Source organism: Harmonia axyridis, chromosome 6 (assembly GCF_914767665.1).
Source record: "Harmonia axyridis chromosome 6, icHarAxyr1.1, whole genome shotgun sequence".
Taxonomy (NCBI): domain Eukaryota; kingdom Metazoa; phylum Arthropoda; class Insecta; order Coleoptera; family Coccinellidae; genus Harmonia; species Harmonia axyridis.
Window position 1 is genome coordinate 26,616,180 of NC_059506.1, and position 25,972 is coordinate 26,642,151.

The following is a 25,972-nucleotide window of genomic DNA, read 5'->3' on the forward strand; positions in this document are numbered from 1 at the left end:
CATTTCTTTATGAACATACGCCATCATATCTATACCTCTATCCGTAAGTGATATTGAATATTGTGGAAAAGAGTTAGGTGTCCGACATCGACCATATCAATAAAGTTTTTAGAAGAATTTGGTGTTTGTGACATGTTGTAAAGAAAAGTTGTCATCCTGTAAGTGTAGAGCTGTTTCTACTATAACCAACGTTTGGCCTATGAGTTTGACAGTATTGGATACTACATATATTAATTGAATAAAGTGGGCCGATCCCGGAGGTACTGCAATACCGGGCCAACCCGCGACGGCGGTGGAGCAAGCCCCTAACCGCCATCAATTTCCAAAAATCAGTTTAATATACTGGCCCCGCATGCGGGGCGTATCAGATATTAAGCTGATAAGAACAGATACTACACTTTGATCTTAGCCATAGGGCCGAGAAGCGATGCGGTTTACAAGTTTTTGCACCTAGTCATTGAACAATGTTATGTACTTCTGAGTAATATAGTGCAGGTAAGAGTAGTAAATGCCCTCTAGTGATAATAAAAGGTAATTTAGTGCTGAAATGTTTAGTTTCCGAATTTTATGACTCAGGTAGTTTAGTGTTCGTAGGAAGGCAACCCAAATTATACTTTTAATACGCATCAGTACATGTTTGGCATAAAAATTCTAATTGTGAACGGTTAACGTTTGAAAATAAAAACGACTTCAGATGGCAATTCCACCTGAATTTGAAACTAGAAATTATCTAATTATTAAAATGTATGTGATATATCTAGCTCTTCAAACTGAGTGATATTCGTGTATGAATCATCCTACAGATCGGAAATTGTTATGTGATATTTGAGTGCGGACTTCTAAGTAAACCATTCCTTCATCAGACAGCTTTGTTGTTCCTTCAGATTTTTGTTCAATTAGAATTGAATATCAATCTGTTTACAATCTTTCGTAATATCAAATGCGATTTATTCAAATCTCCACTTTTTTAATATATACATAAATAGCAATTGTTTCGCTATACGATAGATCCTTCAGATTTCTTACATTTTGAATAAATATCGTCTAATTTTTCCGATATAAAATTTAATATGGGATAATGCGCATGCGCAAAATATTTACTGAAGAAGCCTTTTTCTTTCATATTTCCACTTGACGCCAATCTAATCATCAAATGCATCTTGCATCAATCAAAACGAAACATATTAATTATATGATCCGGGACAGCGCGTACGCAGTCCCGACTACCAAAAATTACGCGCCCGAGTTATACGCATTAGGTATAATCGCAGAGGTCAGCCCGATCGCAGTGCAATGAAAGGGCCTCACTCCGGGGGAACCGCCTTGTTGATCACGGTAACCCCTACGCCAGGTAAGTATGAATTGTGCAGCTCGATTTGGGGTCATACGTCATTTCGAAAGCCATTTTAGAGACATATAAAGACGGTGGCGCCATCTTTAGGGAAAGATCCTTTTGGGATTTGGGACCAAAGTCCCAAGACCCAAATCACCAAAAACAATAAAATTACATCATTTCTACAATGTTTAGCTATTCACCTAACGTTTCCACATTGTGCTTTCACCTTGTCGAATTCACGTAATATATCTCATTCGTTGTCTCAGTCATATAACATCATCTTGATAATATTTATTTACATTTTTTTATTATCCAACACTATTAAGATCACCCACTATTCACCAGATATGGCATCAAAATTTAATAGCCCAATTTTATCGGACTATTGTGCTGTTGATACTCATCAAGTTTTATTAGAATTTTCAGAAATCTGCATTTATTCTTCCCACAGATTTTCTTATTTCTAAATTTTTTTGATTATTTCTCTCGAAACAAACAAAACAATTTTTCTTGTTCTAACAACATTCCATCTACTTTCCATATCATCCATTTCCATTTTTGGACAATTATCTTTATCTCTTCACAATAACTGCATTTGGGAATTTTTTGTTCTCGAGTAGTGAGCACTCGTTCTGTTCTGCTTGCTGTCAAGGACGCCGATAGGTCGCAATTAAGATCCCTAGAAACCATGATGTGTGCACTGATTCGACTTTTTTTCAGACTTTTTCAGATATTCCTAGTATTGTAATTTGGATAATTATTTACGTAGGTTTCAACTGAGTAGAGATAGTATATATCCTAGGAAGAGTGTCAGATTTTCTACTGAAATTGGAGTATCGGATACTCCATTCTAAAAACTATGGATACCTACCCACCTTTTATATATTAAAAATTCATTATTTATTTCTAAAATTCTCTTTTTCACAATGATTACAGAAATCATTTCAATACAATGGTTATTCAAAACTATATTTTCGCCCGCCGCACATGACCCCACTCGCATTGGTCAACACGAGCCTCATGCGATTGGTGTAGTTTCAAATCTATGGGAACCTGCAGATCACCGCATGTGCGGACGCACGCGAGTCCACCAATCTCAGTGACACATTGATGTAGGCGCGTGAACCAGTGCGAGTAGGGTCATGTGCGGCGGGCGTTTCACTGAGGCTTCTGTACGTATTAAAAGTATTGATACCAAGTACCCAATCAATGTATACCATACATGATACTTCAGGTATCGGATACTCAGAGGCTTCCATGTTACACATCTCTACTTCTAACATTGCGCAAAGATTAACAGGTTATATAATAAATTATTTTTAGTTATATTAAATGCTATATCATAAGATATAGCCGCCAAAAATTGGTTATAGACTCATTAGAGTTATCCCTCCCCACGGAAATCTTTAGTAAAAGGCGAAAGATTTATTCGCAACTGAGGAGAGATCAGAGTGATTGTTAGGTTGTTTAGGCGCTGCTATACGCTGACGTGTTCCGTATTTTTGAGTTATATATAACGCCAATTTTATAAAATACGAGTATTCAAGATTGATCGGAAAAGTTTAAATATAAGATTTTCAATAGGAAATAGGAAGCTCAATTTTGTTTATTTTTATTTATTGCCCATTTAGGATACAAACAGTAAAAAAAAAAATTTACCAACAGAGTATCCACTTAATATTATAATAGGTACAGAAACAACTCGCTGAAATAAAAGGAAAAAAAAATCCCCCTAACCCGACATGAAAAAGTGTTTTAAGAGTTTTTTGAACCTTGTAAGACCATCCGAAACAATGTCAATGCCACTATTTAATTCAAGACTATTATAAGTAGCTTGAAGGCGCCGCATCGGAGAGTGCTGTCCTGTGTTCGTCCTACGAAATATGACGTTGAAGAGAGTTCTATCTCGCAGATCTCTTCCCGGTACATGCAAATTGATTTTATTAAGGAGAAAAAATGAATCAATCCCAGAGTGTATAATTTTATGGAGAATACAAAGTTCCTGCACCGACCTACCATCCTTCAATGCCAACATATGATATTTTTTTCTTATAGGGGTATAATCTCTATTTTCTATGATGGTATGAGTTTTGAAAGCTAAAAATTTTAGGAATTTATTTTGAATTCTCTGGATTCTTTTTATGTGAACCTCGTAAATAGGATTCCAGATAACGGATGCGAAAGACAACTTACTGTGCACAAACGCGTAGTACAAGCCAGTAAAGACTCTAGGATCTCTGAATTCTTTGCAACTTCTGTTGATAAATCCAACCATTTTATTTGACGCGCTAATCATTTTTTCGATGTGTGATCGAAATGACCATTTTTCATCAAGCGTCACACCCAAGTCAACAATTTCATTAACGTATTTCAACTTTTCGTTTCCAATTTTGTATTCATATATGATTTTTTGGACTCTCTTAGTGAATGAAATATGAAAACATTTTGACGGGTTCAGAACTATATCATTGAGTTCACAATATTGGACCAATCTATCGAGGTCCTCTTGAACCCCATGACAGTCACCCATCGATCGAACGACCCGATAGATCTTCAAGTCGTCCGCGTAAAGAAGTATCCCACAGTGTCGGAAGCAACCCTTGATATTGTTAATATAAATAAGAAAAAATAGAGGACCCAGATGGCTACCCTGAGGAACGCCAGATGTAATATAGAAAGTTTCAGATCTGTGGCCACCTATCGCGACAAAGCCAGCTCTTCCTGTTAAATAGGATTTACACCATTCTACCAACGATTCGGGTAAGCCAACATCCGCGAGTCTTCTCAATAATTTCTCATGACTGATCTTATCGAACGCTTTACTAAAATCTGTGTATATCGTGTCTAACTGACATTGTGCTATAATATCATCACAGCATTTGAAAAATTAATTGATAAATACTTTTTACTGCATCACGTGTTGCCATCTTATGAATGTAAGGTAAATAATTGCAGAGTGTCCTACGCTAAACTTCAAACTCTATTATGAATAGATTTATATTCTAATCCAGTGGTTCCGAATCAGTTTTTTCGTAGACTCCTTTCATAGCTTTACTGCTTTCGGTAGATTCATCAAGAACTTCCTTTTTTTTTAATTGGAGAATAGCTTGGAAACCAAGAAAGGCTATAAAATTGAATTCATGAAAATTTCTTGCGATGATAGGATAGGTGTCTTCTACCAATATCAGAAGGTTATAAATAAACTAAATTTTCGTATACTAAATCATAAGATATAGCCTCCAAAAATTGAATATAAACTAATGGGAGTCATAATTAGATGATGAGATATGTGCCTTCTATATAGAGATGTGTAAAAAGTATTCATCCTAGGAAAAGTATGAGATATTCTACTGAAATTCCAGTATCGGATTCTCTATTCTAAAAACTATGGATACCTAGATACCTTTCATACACACTGAATAAAGATAGTAATTCCATACAATGGTTTTTTTAAATCTATAATTCAAGTGTAGCTTTTGTACGTATCAATTTGGATACCAAGTATACAATTAATGTATCCTATACATAATACTTCAGCACTCGATAATTAAGGCTGCTGAGAAGTATACAAATTGCACATCATCATAATTAAGCATTGTGGAGTGCTTATGCTACAGTTTAAAGAAAACATATTTATTATATGATCCGGGACAGCGCGTACGCAGTCCCGACTACCAAAAATTACGCGCCCGAGTTATACGCATTAGGTATAATCGCAGAGGTCAGCCCGATCGCAGTGCAATGAAAGGGCCTCACTCCGGGGGAACCGCCTTGTTGATCACGGTAACCCCTACGCCAGGTAAGTATGAATTGTGCAGCTCGATTTGGGGTCATACGTCATTTCGAAAGCCATTTTAGAGACATATAAAGACGGTGGCGCCATCTTTAGGAAAAGTTTCTTCGGCAAAAAAAAAGTTGGACTATGAGTCCGAATGAATATATCAGGAATACTGTTAAAAATGACTAAATACAAATCTGTTAAATAAGATAAAAAACATCAGAAACCAAGACATAATAACCAGGCATAGCTAGAGTTGAAAGAACTAATTTTCAGCTAGAGTTGAAAGAACTAATTTTTAGCTAGAGTTGAAAGAATTCATTTTTCTTAAGAGGTCTACAGGTCATTTCTTTATGAACATACGCCATCATATCTATACCTCTATCCGTAAGTGATATTGAATATTGTGGAAAAGAGTTAGGTGTCCGACATCGACCATATCAATAAAGTTTTTAGAAGAATTTGGTGTTTGTGACATGTTGTAAAGAAAAGTTGTCATCCTGTAAGTGTAGAGCTGTTTCTACTATAACCAACGTTTGGCCTATGAGTTTGACAGTATTGGATACTACATATATTAATTGAATAAAGTGGGCCGATCCCGGAGGTACTGCAATACCGGGCCAACCCGCGACGGCGGTGGAGCAAGCCCCTAACCGCCATCAATTTCCAAAAATCAGTTTAATATACTGGCCCCGCATGCGGGGCGTATCAGATATTAAGCTGATAAGAACAGATACTACACTTTGATCTTAGCCATAGGGCCGAGAAGCGATGCGGTTTACAAGTTTTTGCACCTAGTCATTGAACAATGTTATGTACTTCTGAGTAATATAGTGCAGGTAAGAGTAGTAAATGCCCTCTAGTGATAATAAAAGGTAATTTAGTGCTGAAATGTTTAGTTTCCGAATTTTATGACTCAGGTAGTTTAGTGTTCGTAGGAAGGCAACCCAAATTATACTTTTAATACGCATCAGTACATGTTTGGCATAAAAATTCTAATTGTGAACGGTTAACGTTTGAAAATAAAAACGACTTCAGATGGCAATTCCACCTGAATTTGAAACTAGAAATTATCTAATTATTAAAATGTATGTGATATATCTAGCTCTTCAAACTGAGTGATATTCGTGTATGAATCATCCTACAGATCGGAAATTGTTATGTGATATTTGAGTGCGGACTTCTAAGTAAACCATTCCTTCATCAGACAGCTTTGTTGTTCCTTCAGATTTTTGTTCAATTAGAATTGAATATCAATCTGTTTACAATCTTTCGTAATATCAAATGCGATTTATTCAAATCTCCACTTTTTTAATATATACATAAATAGCAATTGTTTCGCTATACGATAGATCCTTCAGATTTCTTACATTTTGAATAAATATCGTCTAATTTTTCCGATATAAAATTTAATATGGGATAATGCGCATGCGCAAAATATTTACTGAAGAAGCCTTTTTCTTTCATATTTCCACTTGACGCCAATCTAATCATCAAATGCATCTTGCATCAATCAAAACGAAACATATTAATTATATGATCCGGGACAGCGCGTACGCAGTCCCGACTACCAAAAATTACGCGCCCGAGTTATACGCATTAGGTATAATCGCAGAGGTCAGCCCGATCGCAGTGCAATGAAAGGGCCTCACTCCGGGGGAACCGCCTTGTTGATCACGGTAACCCCTACGCCAGGTAAGTATGAATTGTGCAGCTCGATTTGGGGTCATACGTCATTTCGAAAGCTATTTTAGAGACATATAAAGACGGTGGCGCCATCTTTAGGGAAAGATCCTTTTGGGATTTGGGACCAAAGTCCCAAGACCCAAATCACCAAAAACAATAAAATTACATCATTTCTACAATGTTTAGCTATTCACCTAACGTTTCCACATTGTGCTTTCACCTTGTCGAATTCACGTAATATATCTCATTCGTTGTCTCAGTCATATAACATCATCTTGATAATATTTATTTACATTTTTTTATTATCCAACACTATTAAGATCACCCACTATTCACCAGATATGGCATCAAAATTTAATAGCCCAATTTTATCGGACTATTGTGCTGTTGATACTCATCAAGTTTTATTAGAATTTTCAGAAATCTGCATTTATTCTTCCCACAGATTTTCTTATTTCTAAATTTTTTTGATTATTTCTCTCGAAACAAACAAAACAATTTTTCTTGTTCTAACAACATTCCATCTACTTTCCATATCATCCATTTCCATTTTTGGACAATTATCTTTATCTCTTCACAATAACTGCATTTGGGAATTTTTTGTTCTCGAGTAGTGAGCACTCGTTCTGTTCTGCTTGCTGTCAAGGACGCCGATAGGTCGCAATTAAGATCCCTAGAAACCATGATGTGTGCACTGATTCGACTTTTTTTCAGACTTTTTCAGATATTCCTAGTATTGTAATTTGGATAATTATTTACGTAGGTTTCAACTGAGTAGAGATAGTATATATCCTAGGAAGAGTGTCAGATTTTCTACTGAAATTGGAGTATCGGATACTCCATTCTAAAAACTATGGATACCTACCCACCTTTTATATATTAAAAATTCATTATTTATTTCTAAAATTCTCTTTTTCACAATGATTACAGAAATCATTTCAATACAATGGTTATTCAAAACTATATTTTCGCCCGCCGCACATGACCCCACTCGCATTGGTCAACACGAGCCTCATGCGAGTGGTGTAGTTTCAAATCTATGGGAACCTGCAGATCACCGCATGTGCGGACGCACGCGAGTCCACCAATCTCAGTGACACATTGATGTAGGCGCGTGAACCAGTGCGAGTAGGGTCATGTGCGGCGGGCGTTTCACTGAGGCTTCTGTACGTATTAAAAGTATTGATACCAAGTACCCAATCAATGTATACCATACATGATACTTCAGGTATCGGATACTCAGAGGCTTCCATGTTACACATCTCTACTTCTAACATTGCGCAAAGATTAACAGGTTATATAATAAATTATTTTTAGTTATATTAAATGCTATATCATAAGATATAGCCGCCAAAAATTGGTTATAGACTCATTAGAGTTATCCCTCCCCACGGAAATCTTTAGTAAAAGGCGAAAGATTTATTCGCAACTGAGGAGAGATCAGAGTGATTGTTAGGTTGTTTAGGCGCTGCTATACGCTGACGTGTTCCGTATTTTTGAGTTATATATAACGCCAATTTTATAAAATACGAGTATTCAAGATTGATCGGAAAAGTTTAAATATAAGATTTTCAATAGGAAATAGGAAGCTCAATTTTGTGCTATAATATCATCACAGCATTTGAAAAATTAATTGATAAATACTTTTTACTGCATCACGTGTTGCCATCTTATGGATGTAAGGTAAATAATTGCAGAGTGTCCTACGCTAAACTTCAAACTCTATTATGAATAGATTTATATTCTAATCCAGTGGTTCCGAATCAGTTTTTTCGTAGACTCCTTTCATAGCTTTACTGCTTTCGGTAGATTCATCAAGAACTTCCTTTTTTTTTAATTGGAGAATAGCTTGGAAACCAAGAAAGGCTATAAAATTGAATTCATGAAAATTTCTTGCGATGATAGGATAGGTGTCTTCTACCAATATCAGAAGGTTATAAATAAACTAAATTTTCGTATACTAAATCATAAGATATAGCCTCCAAAAATTGAATATAAACTAATGGGAGTCATAATTAGATGATGAGATATGTGCCTTCTATATAGAGATGTGTAAAAAGTATTCATCCTAGGAAAAGTATGAGATATTCTACTGAAATTCCAGTATCGGATTCTCTATTCTAAAAACTATGGATACCTAGATACCTTTCATACACACTGAATAAAGATAGTAATTCCATACAATGGTTTTTTTAAATCTATAATTCAAGTGTAGCTTTTGTACGTATCAATTTGGATACCAAGTATACAATTAATGTATCCTATACATAATACTTCAGCACTCGATAATTAAGGCTGCTGAGAAGTATACAAATTGCACATCATCATAATTAAGCATTGTGGAGTGCTTATGCTACAGTTTAAAGAAAACATATTTATTATATGATCCGGGACAGCGCGTACGCAGTCCCGACTACCAAAAATTACGCGCCCGAGTTATACGCATTAGGTATAATCGCAGAGGTCAGCCCGATCGCAGTGCAATGAAAGGGCCTCACTCCGGGGGAACCGCCTTGTTGATCACGGTAACCCCTACGCCAGGTAAGTATGAATTGTGCAGCTCGATTTGGGGTCATACGTCATTTCGAAAGCCATTTTAGAGACATATAAAGACGGTGGCGCCATCTTTAGGAAAAGTTTCTTCGGCAAAAAAAAGTTGGACTATGAGTCCGAATGAATATATCAGGAATACTGTTAAAAATGACTAAATACAAATCTGTTAAATAAGATAAAAAACATCAGAAACCAAGACATAATAACCAGGCATAGCTAGAGTTGAAAGAACTAATTTTCAGCTAGAGTTGAAAGAACTAATTTTTAGCTAGAGTTGAAAGAATTCATTTTTCTTAAGAGGTCTACAGGTCATTTCTTTATGAACATACGCCATCATATCTATACCTCTATCCGTAAGTGATATTGAATATTGTGGAAAAGAGTTAGGTGTCCGACATCGACCATATCAATAAAGTTTTTAGAAGAATTTGGTGTTTGTGACATGTTGTAAAGAAAAGTTGTCATCCTGTAAGTGTAGAGCTGTTTCTACTATAACCAACGTTTGGCCTATGAGTTTGACAGTATTGGATACTACATATATTAATTGAATAAAGTGGGCCGATCCCGGAGGTACTGCAATACCGGGCCAACCCGCGACGGCGGTGGAGCAAGCCCCTAACCGCCATCAATTTCCAAAAATCAGTTTAATATACTGGCCCCGCATGCGGGGCGTATCAGATATTAAGCTGATAAGAACAGATACTACACTTTGATCTTAGCCATAGGGCCGAGAAGCGATGCGGTTTACAAGTTTTTGCACCTAGTCATTGAACAATGTTATGTACTTCTGAGTAATATAGTGCAGGTAAGAGTAGTAAATGCCCTCTAGTGATAATAAAAGGTAATTTAGTGCTGAAATGTTTAGTTTCCGAATTTTATGACTCAGGTAGTTTAGTGTTCGTAGGAAGGCAACCCAAATTATACTTTTAATACGCATCAGTACATGTTTGGCATAAAAATTCTAATTGTGAACGGTTAACGTTTGAAAATAAAAACGACTTCAGATGGCAATTCCACCTGAATTTGAAACTAGAAATTATCTAATTATTAAAATGTATGTGATATATCTAGCTCTTCAAACTGAGTGATATTCGTGTATGAATCATCCTACAGATCGGAAATTGTTATGTGATATTTGAGTGCGGACTTCTGAGTAAACCATTCCTTCATCAGACAGCTTTGTTGTTCCTTCAGATTTTTGTTCAATTAGAATTGAATATCAATCTGTTTACAATCTTTCGTAATATCAGGAGTTCAAATCGTGTGGTTGAGTACAGACGTATTCGTTGTACACTCGATAAAATTGCAAATTAATATAGTTAATCGGAGTCTACAAATTTCAAATAAAAGCAGTGTTCTAGATAAACAGTAAAGGCATTATAAATCGTAATTTAAAAGGTGATTTTCGAAATATTAAACGAGAAAACTACAGTGAAAGTGTTTTCAGTTCATTTTCTTCACACGGGTACAAAAAGTATATATGTAAATATAATCGGTCAGGCCGTCTCTAAAGGAACACATACCCGTTCTTACATTTAGAATGACGGAAAGAAATTCTCCAATTACGTCGGAGCATTTGTACGAAGAAATTATTAACTCAAAAAAGGAAATAAAGAACTCGATTGCAGCCAGCGAAACGAGAATTTTGTTAGAATTTCAGGCTCTAAAGAATAAGGTTGAACAACTTGAAGCCGAAAACCAGTTTTTGAAAAATAAGATTGAACATCTTGACCGCATAAATAAGAAGAACAACATAATATTTTTTGGTCTCAAAAAAACAGCAGACGAAATAACACCACAGTTCATTTGCGATGAAATAAAACGTTCTCTGAAAATAGAAATTAAGGAAAACGATATCAACGACTGTTATAAATTAGGGAAAAACGAAGACGCTCCTATCAAGATAGAGTTAATTTCTTATCTGAAAAAGAGAGAGATACTATCGAATGCAAAAATTCTAAAGCAAACTAATCTGAGTATCCTCAATGATCAGACAGAGCAGCAACGCGAGGAATATAAAATTCTCAAGAGCAATTTGCTGAAAGCCAAAGCCAGTGCACCACAAAAAAAATCCTTCATAAGAGGAAACCGTCTCATAGTTGGAAGCGCCATATACACTGTACAAGATCTTATCAATAAACAAGTTGAAAACAAAGCAAGCAGTGCACCACCAACCCCATCAACAAGCAAACACGGGGGAAGCGCAACAAACGAAGAAGACGAAAACACGAACGAGTCAATCTGGGAGGATACGGAAACTCTAGAAGATACAAGTTCATCGAAATCAAATCTAGAAAAAAAAGATCACCAAATAGCAAAAACAACACCGAAGTCAACGCTTCACTATAAAGTATTCAAGAAGAAAATTTCGCCGAAGAAAAACGATCAACCAAGATTGAGACCAAGACATGGATCAACGCAGTGTTAAAAAACTTTCGAGAGACTGAAAAATACATTAATCATATCGAGTAAGTTAACTCTTTAAACAATTTAAATTACACCGCTTTGTTGAACATTACATGTAGTCATATCTTTAGCATTCCTTACCATGAATCAGTATATCCGAGACTATGAATGTGAAACATACGATACTCCTATGGAAAATATTGTAAATCTAAAAAGTCATAATTTTAATGATAAGTTTAACATATTGCATATGAATGTACGTAGTATTAATTTGAATTTTCCGGAGTTTGTCGCATTTTTAGAATATTTGTCTTTGGAGTTCGAAATAATTGTACTGACGGAAACATTTCAAATTGAAAACCTGAATCTGTTTCATCTGAACGGGTTCGACACTGTTTATAATAAAGGGAATTACAATAAAAACGACGGGGTTGTGGTCTATGTTAAAAAATACTTGAACTTTGATTATGAAGTTATTGAAATTGGGGAAACCAAGGCGGTAGAAATCTCTCTCAAAAATAATAGCCGCAATAGCAGGAAAGTGACGGCAATCTACAGATCTCCACAACAATGTACAAAACTCTTCAATCAAAGTTTATATAACTATCTAGAAAGTTCCTTATCTTCAGAACATGTAATAGTAGGTGATATTAATATTAACACCCTCTCAAATGAAGATTTTGTAGAAGAGTACAAGAATATTATGCAGAGTTTTGGATTCACATCTGTGATAAACAAATGCACAAGACCAGAGAGCGGATCTTGTCTAGATCATTTTTATATTAAAGGGTGGAATACAAATTTTAATTCAAATGACAAAAACGGCTGTATTATACAATACTTAATTACCGACCACTATCCGATTATGTTGTCTTGTAATAAAACAAGTGAGCATAAAGTATCAAAAAATAAAAGCAGAGAGAAGATTTATGTGAGTTATGAGCAACTGAAAAAAGATCTAATAAATGAGACCTGGCAAAAAATGTACTCAGAAGTCGGCGCACACTCCGCAACTGAGACATTCCTCAATATTCTGACGAGTCATATTAACAAAAACACTCATAGTGTGAAGCTTAAGAGCAAAAATGTTAAGCGAAAACCCTGGATAACACCATCTCTATTAAAATTAATAAACAAAAAAAATGATATATACATGGAACTTAAAGAGGAACCGGATAATCTCGAGCTAAAGAACACTTATCGCAACTTAAAAAATCAGATACAGCAACTTATTGACGAGGCAAAGAAAAATAACTTGGAGAAATTTATTTCAAAAAACGAATCAGAAACAAAAGGCATATGGGATTATGTAAAAAACATTTGTAATGAGAAAAAACCGACAACGGAAATTAAAACAATCGAAACAGAAAATGGCCCTTCAGATAATCCGAAAGAAATCACCGAAGCTTTCAACAAACATTATAGTACTTTAGGAGAGGAATATGCAGAAAATATTCCAAACATAGAGAACTATCAAGAGAAAAATATTTCTGTAGGTGAAACATTCTTCCTAACTCCAACAAATCTTCAAGAAATAGAAGCAACAATCGAAAAATTGAAAAATGGAAAATCTCCCGGAAATGACGGCTTACAAGCAGAAACATTAAAACAAATAAAAGCAGAAATTTCCGCACCCCTCTCTGACCTGATAAATTATTGTTTTGAAAGTGGTATTTTTCCAAATGTATTGAAGATTGGTAAAATAAAACCACTCTACAAAAGTGGAGATAAAACTAAAATATGCAATTACAGACCGATTTCATTAATTTCAAATATTTCTAAAATAATAGAAAAAATCCTAAAGCATAGAATGATTTCTTTCCTTGACCAAAATAATATTCTGGATAAAGGTCAATTTGGATTTAGGCGAGGCAGATCCACCGAAGACGCTATACGTGAGCTTACTGATAAAATTTATGAATGCTTAGATGGAAAAATTCCTAGCTTATGTGTATTCGTGGACCTTGCGAAAGCATTCGATACTGTCAGTCACAAGAAATTACTAAATAAACTTTGGAGTTGTGGTTTCCGTGGAGTCAGTAACGAGCTGCTGAAAAGTTATTTGACCAATCGTCGACAGATGGTAGAAATTAATGGAAACATAAGTTCTTTGAGAGCAGTTACTTATGGGGTTCCACAGGGGACTGTTCTCGGTCCAGTTCTGTTTTTAATTTACATAAATAGCTTGTTAAAATGCAATACCACTGGTCATATAATTAGTTTTGCTGACGACACCGCTATACACTATCGAGCAGATACATGGGACAATCTTAAAAAAAAAGTTGAAAATGATTTTACCAATTTGCAACTCTGGTTTCAAGCAAACAAACTTACTTTAAATTGCACTAAAACAAAATACATGCCTTTCTCGTCATATTCTACTGGCCTGCCATCTATAGGAAATATTGAGGTTAACTCAGATATAACAATTCCCGAAACAGCAGCTATTCGATATCTTGGCGTGATAATAGATTCAAATTTAAAATGGGATCACCACATTCACCATGTAGTCAAAAAACTAAGAGGTCTGCTGTACAAATTTAGAACAATGAAAAAGTATTTTAGAAGTTCTAAATATTTGATGATTCTGTTCAACGCCTTGGTCCAATCCCAGATCAACTATGGGATCTTAGGTTGGGGAGGTATATACGATAAACACTTGGAAAATCTGAACGTTACTCAAAGATGGATTTTAAGAATAATATTCGGAAAAAAAATCAGGTATCCAAGTGAACAGCTTTACGAAATTTCAAAAGTGTTGGATGCTAGACAACTATATAGCCTCAAAATAATGACAAATATTTTCAAAGGAAAGTTAAAACTGGCTAAAATTGATCACCCATTCAACACAAGAAATAGAGATAATACCTACCAGACCCAGAGATCAAAAAAAAGAATAGGACAAAGAACCTGTAACTACATTGCACCTCGCCTATATGCTAAGATTCCTGAATACCTGAAGAAAATAAAAAATTTTAAGCGTTTCAAAAATAAAATCAAATTTTGGATTCTAGAACAAGGTCGTAAATTTATTAAAATCATAATAAATCAAGAAGAAGATAAATGAATATTCAATAATAATACCTCGATTTTGACCACCTACCTGATTATGACAGCTTACCCAATTTTGACATTTTACCGACGTCGACAACTTCCTCAGAATCGACATTTTTTTCCCCAAATTCGACTTATGACTCGGACTGTACAATGATTGAAAATTGTTGTTAATTAGTTTTTCTTATACATGAATTAAACCTTAGTTATAATCACCACAGTTAAGAAAATTGTTAAGTTTTATGTTACGCACAGGCATCCATTCTCTGAAATGGAGACCTCTGTAACTTATTATGTTTATTTATATGATTGCTTTGAATAAACATTATTATTATTATTATTATTATTATTATTATTATCAAATGCGATTTATTCAAATCTCCACTTTTTTAATATATACATAAATAGCAATTGTTTCGCTATACGATAGATCCTTCAGATTTCTTACATTTTGAATAAATATCGTCTAATTTTTCCGATATAAAATTTAATATGGGATAATGCGCATGCGCAAAATATTTACTGAAGAAGCCTTTTTCTTTCATATTTCCACTTGACGCCAATCTAATCATCAAATGCATCTTGCATCAATCAAAACGAAACATATTAATTATATGATCCGGGACAGCGCGTACGCAGTCCCGACTACCAAAAATTACGCGCCCGAGTTATACGCATTAGGTATAATCGCAGAGGTCAGCCCGATCGCAGTGCAATGAAAGGGCCTCACTCCGGGGTAGGGCTGTGTCGATCACGATCGATCGAATCATTTTGATTCGATTACAACCTATAAAAGAACGATCGGGTCACGGATCTCAAAATGATTCGATCATCCGACCGACTCGATGATATTCGAATATGCTTCGAGATTTATGGTAGATTTCTATAGTTTCAGAAACCCACCGAAAGTTGTGGTATTTATCTGATAGATGGCACTCATATCAGTCAAAGTGACCCAGTGCTTCTCCGAAAGTCCGAATAGCTCATGCTGAAAAGATAGAATGAAATGATCGGGTCGGTCGTGATTGGTCGATCGAGATCGAGATTCGAGAGCGAGCTTTGAGATCGAATTTCATATGGAGCTGAATAGATAGAATGAAATGATCGGGTCGCTCGTGATTGGTCGATGGAGATCGAGATTCGAGAGCGAGCTTTGAGATCGAATTTCATATGGATCATTTGCACCGTATGACCGTAACCTACTACCTGCGAACTGATCGTCTGCGTTCAATATTTTTCGTGTATTCGAAATTTGATATATTTGATTTTAACGGAACATTATTAATTAATATAATTTATAAAAAAAAAATATTTTTTTTTCAAGAAATCCCTCGAAATTTCATATTTTGATAGTCCAGTGACTGTTTTATTTTTTATTCCTACTTTACTACAATCAAAAAATTGGCAACTTTCTGTCCATTCTCTTCATAAAAATGTATGTTCATGATATATTTGGTTCATTTTTGTCTTGGAATTCAATTCAATTATTATTATTGTATAAAGAATTAAATTATGCTATTACTTAGGATAAACATTTTTTCAATTCATACCACCATCCCTGACCGCTTATTGTTAACCTTAATTCAACAAGCAAGATAAATGAGTCAAAAAAGCATAACAGTCATCTGTGATCGAATGATCGAAATGATCGAATCTTTTGACTCGATCATCTGGCCGACAGCTCACGATCGAACCCGATCACGAAAAACCCGTGATCGACACAGCTCTACTCCGGGGGAACCGCCTTGTTGATCACGGTAACCCCTACGCCAGGTAAGTATGAATTGTGCAGCTCGATTTGAGGTCATACGTCATTTCGAAAGCCATTTTAGAGACATATAAAGACGGTGGCGCCATCTTTAGGGAAAGATCCTTTTGGGATTTGGGACCAAAGTCCCAAGACCCAAATCACCAAAAACAATAAAATTACATCATTTCTACAATGTTCAGCTATTCACCTAATGTTTCCACATTGTGCCTTCACCTTGTCGAATTCACGTAATATATCTCATTCGTTGTCTCAGTCATATAACATCATCTTGATAATATTTATTTACATTTTTTTATTATCCAACACTATTAAGATCACCCACTATTCACCAGATATGGCATCGAAATTTAATAGCCCAATTTTATCGGACTATTGTGCTGTTGATACTCATCAAGTTTTATTAGAATTTTCAGAAATCTGCATTTATTCTTCCCACAGATTTTCTTATTTCTAAATTTTTTTGATTATTTCTCTCGAAACAAACAAAACAATTTTTTTTTGTTCTAACAACATTCCATCTACTTTCCATATCATCCATTTCCATTTTTGGACAATTATCTTTATCTCTTCACAATAACTGCATTTGGGAATTTTTTGTTCTCGAGTAGTGAGCACTCGTTCTGTTCTGCTTGCTGTCAAGGACGCCGATAGGTCGCAATTAAGATCCCTAGAAACCATGATGTGTGCACTGATTCGACTTTTTTCAGACTTTTTCAGATATTCCTAGTATTGTAATTTGGATAATTATTTACGTAGGTTTCAACTGAGTAGAGATAGTATATATCCTAGGAAGAGTGTCAGATTTTCTACTGAAATTGGAGTATCGGATACTCCATTCTAAAAACTATGGATACCTAGACACCTTTTATATATTAAAAATTCATTATTTATTTCTAAAATTCTCTTTTTCACAATGATTACAGAAATCATTTCAATACAATGGTTATTCAAAACTATATTTTCGCCCGCCGCACATGACCCCACTCGCATTGGTCAACACGAGCCTCATGCGAGTGGTGTAGTTTCAAATCTATGGGAACCTACAGATCACCGCATGTGCGGACGCACGCGAGTCCACCAATCTCAGTGACACATTGATGTAGGCGCGTGAACCAGTGCGAGTAGGGTCATGTGCGGCGGGCGTTTCACTGAGGCTTCTGTACGTATTAAAAGTATTGATACCAAGTACCCAATCAATGTATACCATACATGATACTTCAGGTATCGGATACTCAGAGGCTTCAATGTTACACATCTCTACTTCTAACATTGCGCAAAGATTAACAGGTTATATAATAAATTATTTTTAGTTATATTAAATGCTATATCATAAGATATAGCCGCCAAAAATTGGTTATAGACTCATTAGAGTTATCCCTCCCCACGGAAATCTTTAGTAAAAGGCGAAAGATTTATTCGCAACTGAGGAGAGATCAGAGTGATTGTTATCAAATAAAACACATCGCTTTTCAGCGTTTTTATTATTATTTTCCTAAATTATATATACAAGAATATTTACAAGGAGAAATATACAGGATAGATAAATTTAAATTTTTAATTAAAAATTAGTACCTGATCTCTGGGATCGCACCTAATGTTTTTATATAAATTATAATGTATGAACAATATTGGGTGGTTAGTATAATTTTTTTCTAGAGGTATGTTGGATCAAATAAAACACATATTCGCCTCAGGTGGGATACATTTTTTCAGGATTTCTCACGTTAGAGTAATGTGATGTATCAATTTATGTCGTATTCTAATATTAGTATTTTGTGAAGTAGTAGTGCCGAGGTATTTGGTTTTTTCAAGTTTTTTGGCAGTATATTTGAAGAATTTTATAGTATCGTTTTTTATTTTGTCCTGAATCAGTTCGATGTTTCCTGTTTTGTGAATTTCTTCGATTGGTGTATACCTTGATTCATTTAGAATGATCCTAAGGAATTTATTTTGTAACACTTGTAATGTTCTTAAATTTGACAATGAAGTTTTGCTCCATATTGGATCTGCATACAGGAATACCGGACGGATGCATTGTTTGTATATTCGAATTTTTGATTTTTTGCTGAGTTTGCTTCCCTTAGACAAAAGTGGGTACAGACTGCGAAGTAGTATGTAGCACTTCTGTCTAATGTTGTTTATGTGGTCATTGAAGTTTAATTTTCTGTCTAGGGTGAGACCTAAATATTTGACCGTGTTTTGTTTGTTTATTATTTGACCGTTGAATATTAGGTGATTTGGATTTGGTGCAAGCTTTTTTTTATGCGTGAAGTGGATTAGGGTAGTTTTACTCGTATTAATTTTGATTTTCCATTTCTGATAATATTTTTCTAACTCGTTCAAATGATTTTGAATGTATTTATTCACTTGATTGGAATTTGATGATTCGGCCACTATTGCAGTGTCATCGGCAAAAATTTTTAGTTTTGTACTATTTGTCTTTGGAATGTCATTTATAAAATAATTGAATAGTGATGGGGATAGTAGGCCCCCTTGTGGTACCCCTGCTCTTAATGCTAGTTTTGTTGAAAGCGTTTTTTCTACTCTTACCTGGAAAGTTCGATTAGTGAGGTATGAGTGAATGATTTTAATTAGTTGTGGAGGAAAGTTGATTTTAATAAGTTTGTAGATCAGACCTTCGTGCCAGACGGTGTCGAAAGCCTTTTCTATATCCAAATTAAGCATGGCTGTGATTTTATTGTAGTTAAAATTTTTTGTTATTTGGTCAGTAATTGTAGCTAGTTGAAGTGTGGTGCTGTGCGATTCTCTAAATCCGAATTGTTCATCTATGATTTCGTTTTTGATGTTTTCGTGGTCTTTGATTCTGTATAGGATTATTTTTTCTAAAACTTTCGACATCGTTGGGAGGAGACTGATTGGTCTATAGTTTGATGCTATTTTGGGATCTTTTTTTTGTTTCGGGAAAGATAGCACTATGGCATTTTTCCAGCTTTCAGGGAAGTAGCATAGTTTCAAGCAACTATTAAAGATATAAAGTAGTTGAATTATGGCTTTCCTAGGGAGATTTTTTAATGTGCGATTGTAGATTTTGTCGTCGCCTGGGGCCTTTTTGTTTTTAAGTAATTTGATTATTCGTCTTATCTCCTTAGGGGAGGTAAGTACTTCTGGTGGAAAAGCGAAGAATTGGTTGTTGAATTGGTTTATTGTTTCTTTGACTGTATTTTCGGTTTGGCGGTCGGACATGTCGCAAGTAGAGTTATGATTTTTTGAGTACGTTTCAGCCAGATATTTAGCTTTACACTCATCCTCGAAGATTAATCCTTGAGGGCCGAGTAGTGTGGAGATTCCAAAAGAATTTTGTTTTAGTGAGCGCACTATTCGCCACATTTCGTCAGTGTTCGTTAGATTTTGCGTGAATTTTTCCCATTTGTGTGTTTTTAGAGAGCTTATTGAGCCTCTAACAAGATTAATTGTATCCTTATATTGTGCATGGAGGCTAGCTGTGAAATTGCGTTGTAGTCTTTTTCTTAGTTTGTTTTTAATTTTAATGAGTTCCTGAATTGAGGGGGGAATTTCTAAGTGATGATTGGACGGATGGGTTATTTTATTGGTTGATTGAAAAAGGCAATTTTTAATTAAGTTGGTGAAACATTGGATGCATTTGTTTATGTCTTCCGTTGAATTGAGTTCTCTATTGATAGTTATATTTTGATCTATTAAGTTTTTGAAAAGTCTCCAGTTAGTATAGTAAGAGGCTGTTGGTTTTGGCAGTGCTGAGGAATTAATTCTCGGAATTGTAGCCAATACCGGGAAATGATCTGAATCTAGAGCCTGGATTGTGTACGGTTGGGATATTTGGATATTGTTTGTTATCATCAGATCAATGGTTGAGGGAGTTGCTCGATGGGCTGGATGATAGGTATATGAATTTCTGGGAAAGTTTAACACAAAATTGTTACTTTCTAAGTATCTGCGGAGAATTGTTCCGTTACTGTTATTACCTGCACAGTTCCACGAAGTACTTCGACTATTGTAGTCCCCGACTATTATAACTCTATTGCCTAGTCTGAAAATATAGTCTAATTCGCTAGTATCAATGGGACTTTGATGTCCGTTGTAGTAATTTACTATTGTTAAGTCATTTAAACGAATAGCCTGGGTTTCGGAATTTACTGTGACGGTTGGAATTTCAATCGGTTTTAAGTGTTTCTTATAATAAATAATAAGCCCCCCAGATTTGGTTTTCGGCTTATTTATGTAGTAAAAATTTGGTAGTTTAGGAGGTTTTCTATTGTTCAGTCTAGATTCCTGTATGCAGATTATTTCGACTTTTATTTCATTCGATAGAATTGCCAGTTCGTCAATTTTATTGAAAATTCCGTTAGCATTCCAAGTAATTATATTTATGTCTTTTTTAGGAGACTTAAATACCATGTTTTTCAATTAGGTTTTGTATGATTAGTATCTTATTCAATGGAGATGTGCAAGTTTGAATTTGGTTTTTGATATCTCTGACTAGTGATATTAATTGTGAAATGTTGCAAATTGAATTGAGTTCTTGAATCTCTTTTATTAAAGTTTGAAAATCGGTTAGGTTGTTTAGGCGCTGCTATACGCTGACGTGTTCTGTATTTTTGAGTTATATATAACGCCAATTTTATAAAATACGAGTATTCAAGATTGATCGGAAAAGTTTAAATATAAGATTTTCAATAGGAAATAGGAAGCTCAATTTTGTGCTATAATATCATCACAGCATTTGAAAAATTAATTGATAAATACTTTTTACTGCATCATGTGTTGCCATCTTATGGATGAAAGGTAAATAATTGCAGAGTGTCCTACGCTAAACTTCAAACTCTATTATGAATAGACTTATATTCTAATCCAGTGGTTCCGAATCAGTTTTTTCGTAGACTCCTTTCATAGCTTTACTGGTTTCGGTAGATTCATCAAGAACTTCCTTTTTTTCAATTGGAGAATAGCTTGGAAACCAAGAAAATGTCTTTCCTAAAATTATTGCGTTAGTTTTCAAAATATTAAGGAAAAACCGAAAAAAAAAGAGAGAATTTCCATAGTCACTATTACCTGAATTATGTTTACTGGGAATATCGTATGCTTATACTCAATTCACTTTATCAAACTAGAATGATGTTGGAATATCGTGCATATCTTGAACTTGAGAAATATCATCACAGGGTGTCTCAAATATTGTGCCAAAAATTGTGAACAAAATTTGATCATAACCTAGAAGAAAAAACCTGTACCTACCAAATGAGATAAAATCATGCAGGACTCATGTGTGCCAATTCTATTCATATAAAAAAGCGGTAGAATACATTTTATAAATTCAGGAAAAAATCAGCATGTCGATGAAAAGGGAGTAACAGAAACTTTTAAACATACTTCCGAAATATCTTCCCGTCAATTGGTGGTAAATGTGGATATTTCTGATTGAATGCTCGACAAGTTCTCGAAACAATTCTGTTGCATTCACCGTGGATATGGAATAGATTCAGAATTTCATTATTTGAATAACGGGGATTCATATCGTGGAATTATAATCTAGTAGCTTCAATAATGAGTACACCTGTCACTTTGAAATATGTACAGTCCATTCAGGAATTATTGACATCCCGGGGGGCTTTGGAAAATCGAAATTAAGTTGGTACTGGCTCATTCAGTAACATTTTGAATTGCAGATTTCGGGTTGGCATTGGAAATGTTAGATTTCAGTTTGTTTGTGTTGTTGGTTTTGATTAAAATGCAACTTAGTTTTGATCGAAGAAATTTTGAAACTTAAAAGTTGTATCAATTTCCAACACACATTGATTAGTTTATTTGAGTATTTCTCACAGTACTGTTTGAAAAAAGAAGAAGGCAAGTCATTACAACCTGGATTATTAGTGGAAGAAAACCTGTGCAATACGATTTCACCTTCAAAGAATCATTGAATGATTTGATTGTTACGAAAATTCAGTATCTTTCGGATACAAAAATGATGAAAATAATTTAAACTGGTTATTTCTATGATGAACCATAGCAATTTTTAGTGTTATTTTTGTAACCAGAAATAAAGCCGCGACTAGACGTTCATGGCCTACTTCGATGTCAATAATTCCTGAATGGACTGTAATTGCATTTTTTAATTTCTATGATCATAGAATACTGATTTGGAACGCACTCTAGAAACAGATTGGGTACATTTTGACTGTTTGACATTATGAATTCCGTAAAATGATAGGCAACTTTTGATACAACCTACACCGTTGTCGGCTCTAAGACGAGTAAAATTGATTTCAAATCCGCTGCCTTGGACCCAACGGTTTTTATCTCGATGAAAACTTGGCAACGCTGTGACATAAACGCATAGAATTAATAAACCCAGTTCAATGCATAAACGACATTCTCTGTGACAATTGACTAAGATGCACACGCGAGTTGTCACTTAAAATTTCGATTATTCATGTTATTATCATTTATAATTAACTAATTTCACTGCTTATGTTGAATACAGCAAGTTTGTGCATGGTTTATAATGAAAAAATCGAAATAAATATATTGAATTGAAGAATAGATCCAATGTAATATGAACACTTGGCAATGGTGGAATTATTGTATGACAGTAAACGTGACCTCGAATTACTATCAAAATATTATTTGAAGTTTTAGTTATTGTTATCTATTTGTGTTTTCCATATTTATAGGTGCTAGATATATTTTAGATTGAGATAGACATAAATAATAGAAATTAATAAGTTTTCTGTTCATGACGACGAAAAAAAGGTTCAAGTTCGGCCATGAATTTGGCAACGTTGATCCCTCTTTCTCCTATTTTAATTTGGGCGGGGCCTAAAATAGTGCTCACCGGCTCACCTGCTTGGAGAATCGAGTCCCAGGGAAAAACATTCAAGTGCTTCTCGAAGAGTGCCTCCAGAAACCACTTCATGAGGAGCGGGTTCGCCACAAGATTCTGCGACTGGCGATTCATCCACAGGGGCAAACTGGACTGCTGGATATGTGCCAATGAAGAGGGGGGGCGCTGGAGTCCTGCCGATGACGGACCTGGTTGAGATCGCATCAATTGTCCAGGCCTATAAGATGATCCATCTTTCGACGACTCATCAATATGGTCCAGGGCAAGAAATGCGACGAGAAGACTCTCAAAGAGGCTGGAGATAAGGTAGACTACGACCAATTCCTGTCCATCCAGATTGGTAGGTGGGATGCACCAGATGGCCAGACGATAACTCCATCTTGTCGTCAGAACCTTGAATGGTGGCTCCAGGACGCCATAAGAAGTACGCGCCATCCCTGTCTCGAAAACCAGACCAGGGAAAAACATGAATGCTTTTCGAAGAGTGCCGCCAGCAACCACTTTATGAGGAGCGGATTCGCCACAAGATTCTGCAACTGGCGATTCATCCACAGGGCCAGACTGGACTGCTGGATATGTGCCAATGTAGAGGGGGTGGGGGTGCTGGAGTCCTGCCGATGACGGACCTGGTTGAGATCGCATCAATTGTCCAGGCCTAGAAGAAGATCCAACTTTCGACGACTCCTCAATATGGTCCAGAGCAAGAAATGCGACGAGAAGATTCTCAAAGAGGCTGGAGATAGGGTAGACTACGACCAATTCCTGTCCATCCAGATTGGAAGGAGCGAAGCACCAGATGGCCAGACGATAACTCCATCTTGTCGTCAGAACCTTGAATGGTGGCTCCAGGACGCCATAAGAAGTACGCGACATCCCTGTCTCGAAAACCAGACCAGGGAAAAACGTAAATGCTTTTCGGAGAGTGCCGCCAGCAACCACTTCATGAGGAGCGGATTCGCCACAAGATTCTGCAACTGGCGATTCATCCACAGGGCCAGACTGGACTGCTGGATATGTGCCAATGTAGAGGGGGAGGGGGTGCTGGAGTCCTGCCGATGACGGACCTGGTTGAGATCGCATCAATTGTCCAGGCCTAGAAGAAGATCCAACTTTCGACGACTCCTCAATATGGTCCAGAGCAAGAAATGCGACGAGAAGATTCTCAAAGAGGCTGGAGATAGGGTAGACTACGACCAATTCCTGTCCATCCAGATTGGAAGGAGCGAAGCATGCACCAGATGGCCAGACGATAACTCTATCTTGTCGTCAGAACCTTGAATGGAGGCTCCAGGACGTCATAAGTAGAAGTATGCGCAATCCCTGTCTCGAAAAGCAGGGAAAAACATAAATGCTTTTCGAAGAGTGCCGCCAGCAACCACTTCACGAGGAGCGGATTCGCCACGAGATTTTGCGATTGGCGTTTCATTCATAGAGCCAGACTGGACTGCGTCCCGCTCAATGCCACTCGAAGATTTGGGAGTGGAGACAAACGATGTCGGAGGTGTCAGGAGCAACAAGAAACTCTGCCACACGTGTTGAATCATTGTAAAATGCATTCGGCAGCGTGACAGAAAAGACATAACGCCGTTCAATACAGATTGGTCAAATCTATCCCGGACAGGATGGGGACTGTCCTTGTGAACAGGCAGGTCCCCCTGGTTGCCTCCAACTTAAGACCTGACATCGTCATTGTTAATGAGATGGAGTCCAGAGTCACCATCATCGATGTGACGATCCCCTTTGAGAACGAGCCTCAAGCCCTCATCAGAGCAAGGGAGCTAAAATTGGAGAAGTACGCCGGCCTTGCCGAGAACTTGAGAGCTCAAGGGTACGAGACGTCGGTGGATGCACTAATTGTTGGGGCTTTGGGTACGTGGGACCAAGAAAATGAGGCCGTCCTAAGAAGATGTGTTGCCACAAGATTCTGTGACTGGCGATTCAACCAAAGGGCCAGACTGGACTGCTGGATATGTGCCAGTGTAGAGGGAGGCGCTGGAGTCCTGCCGATGACAAACCTGGTTGAGGTCCCATCAATTGTCCATGCTGACCTGTTCAAGTGTACCAGAGATGGAGAGTCTAGGATCACGATTGTCGACGGGACAATTCCTTCCGAGAATGAGCCGTTGTCTCTCCGACGCTGTCAAGGACGGTCTGCAGATATTCGGGCGTGTCGTTTACCAGCAGCAAATCACCCGCCAAAAGCCAAATCGACAATGTTGGTGTCAGCTCTCATGTAGCACAGTCCGGTCTTGATAGCAGCACGTAACACAGGTTCCAGTGCAAAGTTGAAGATTATGAAACTCAGTAGGCTAACAACCCTGACATACAAAGTGTCCAAATGCCTTCAGCGTAGATGTAATCAGTTAACTTAGCCATCGGGCCAAGAAGCGATACGGTTAACAAGTTTTGCATCTAGTCATTGAACAATGGTAAGTACTTTTGAGTAATATAGTGCAGGTAAGAGTAGTAAATGCCCTCTAGTGATAATAAGAGGTATTACAGTGTTGAAATGTCTAGTTTCCGAATTTTATGACTCCGGTATTTAGGTGT

The 25,972-nt window shown here is 36.3% G+C and overlaps 1 protein-coding gene, 10 non-coding genes and 2 pseudogenes across 11 annotated transcripts in view; all 13 read right to left on the reverse strand.

Moving 5' to 3' along the window:
• Positions 1 to 25,972, reverse strand: part of LOC123681628 (NAD kinase-like) — a 160,694-nt gene that overhangs the window by 117,126 nt on the left and 17,596 nt on the right. The gene's annotated exons all lie outside the window — the stretch shown is intronic.
• LOC123683577 lies at positions 239 to 429 on the reverse strand. The gene has a single exon (XR_006748044.1). It is a non-coding gene; the product is annotated as a U2 spliceosomal RNA (small nuclear RNA).
• Positions 1,198 to 1,359, reverse strand: LOC123683546. The gene has a single exon (XR_006748019.1). It is a non-coding gene; the product is annotated as a U1 spliceosomal RNA (small nuclear RNA).
• LOC123683531 lies at positions 2,670 to 2,791 on the reverse strand. The gene has a single exon (XR_006748006.1). It is a non-coding gene; the product is annotated as a U5 spliceosomal RNA (small nuclear RNA).
• LOC123683548 lies at positions 4,982 to 5,143 on the reverse strand. The gene has a single exon (XR_006748021.1). It is a non-coding gene; the product is annotated as a U1 spliceosomal RNA (small nuclear RNA).
• LOC123683578 lies at positions 5,697 to 5,887 on the reverse strand. The gene has a single exon (XR_006748045.1). It is a non-coding gene; the product is annotated as a U2 spliceosomal RNA (small nuclear RNA).
• Positions 6,656 to 6,817, reverse strand: LOC123683549. Its single transcript, XR_006748022.1, has one exon. It is a non-coding gene; the product is annotated as a U1 spliceosomal RNA (small nuclear RNA).
• On the reverse strand, positions 8,128 to 8,249 carry LOC123683533. The gene has a single exon (XR_006748007.1). It is a non-coding gene; the product is annotated as a U5 spliceosomal RNA (small nuclear RNA).
• LOC123683550 lies at positions 9,188 to 9,349 on the reverse strand. The gene has a single exon (XR_006748023.1). It is a non-coding gene; the product is annotated as a U1 spliceosomal RNA (small nuclear RNA).
• On the reverse strand, positions 9,902 to 10,092 carry LOC123683579. The gene has a single exon (XR_006748046.1). It is a non-coding gene; the product is annotated as a U2 spliceosomal RNA (small nuclear RNA).
• LOC123683557 lies at positions 15,433 to 15,567 on the reverse strand (annotated as a pseudogene).
• Positions 16,457 to 16,594, reverse strand: LOC123683564 (annotated as a pseudogene).
• LOC123683534 lies at positions 17,905 to 18,026 on the reverse strand. The gene has a single exon (XR_006748008.1). It is a non-coding gene; the product is annotated as a U5 spliceosomal RNA (small nuclear RNA).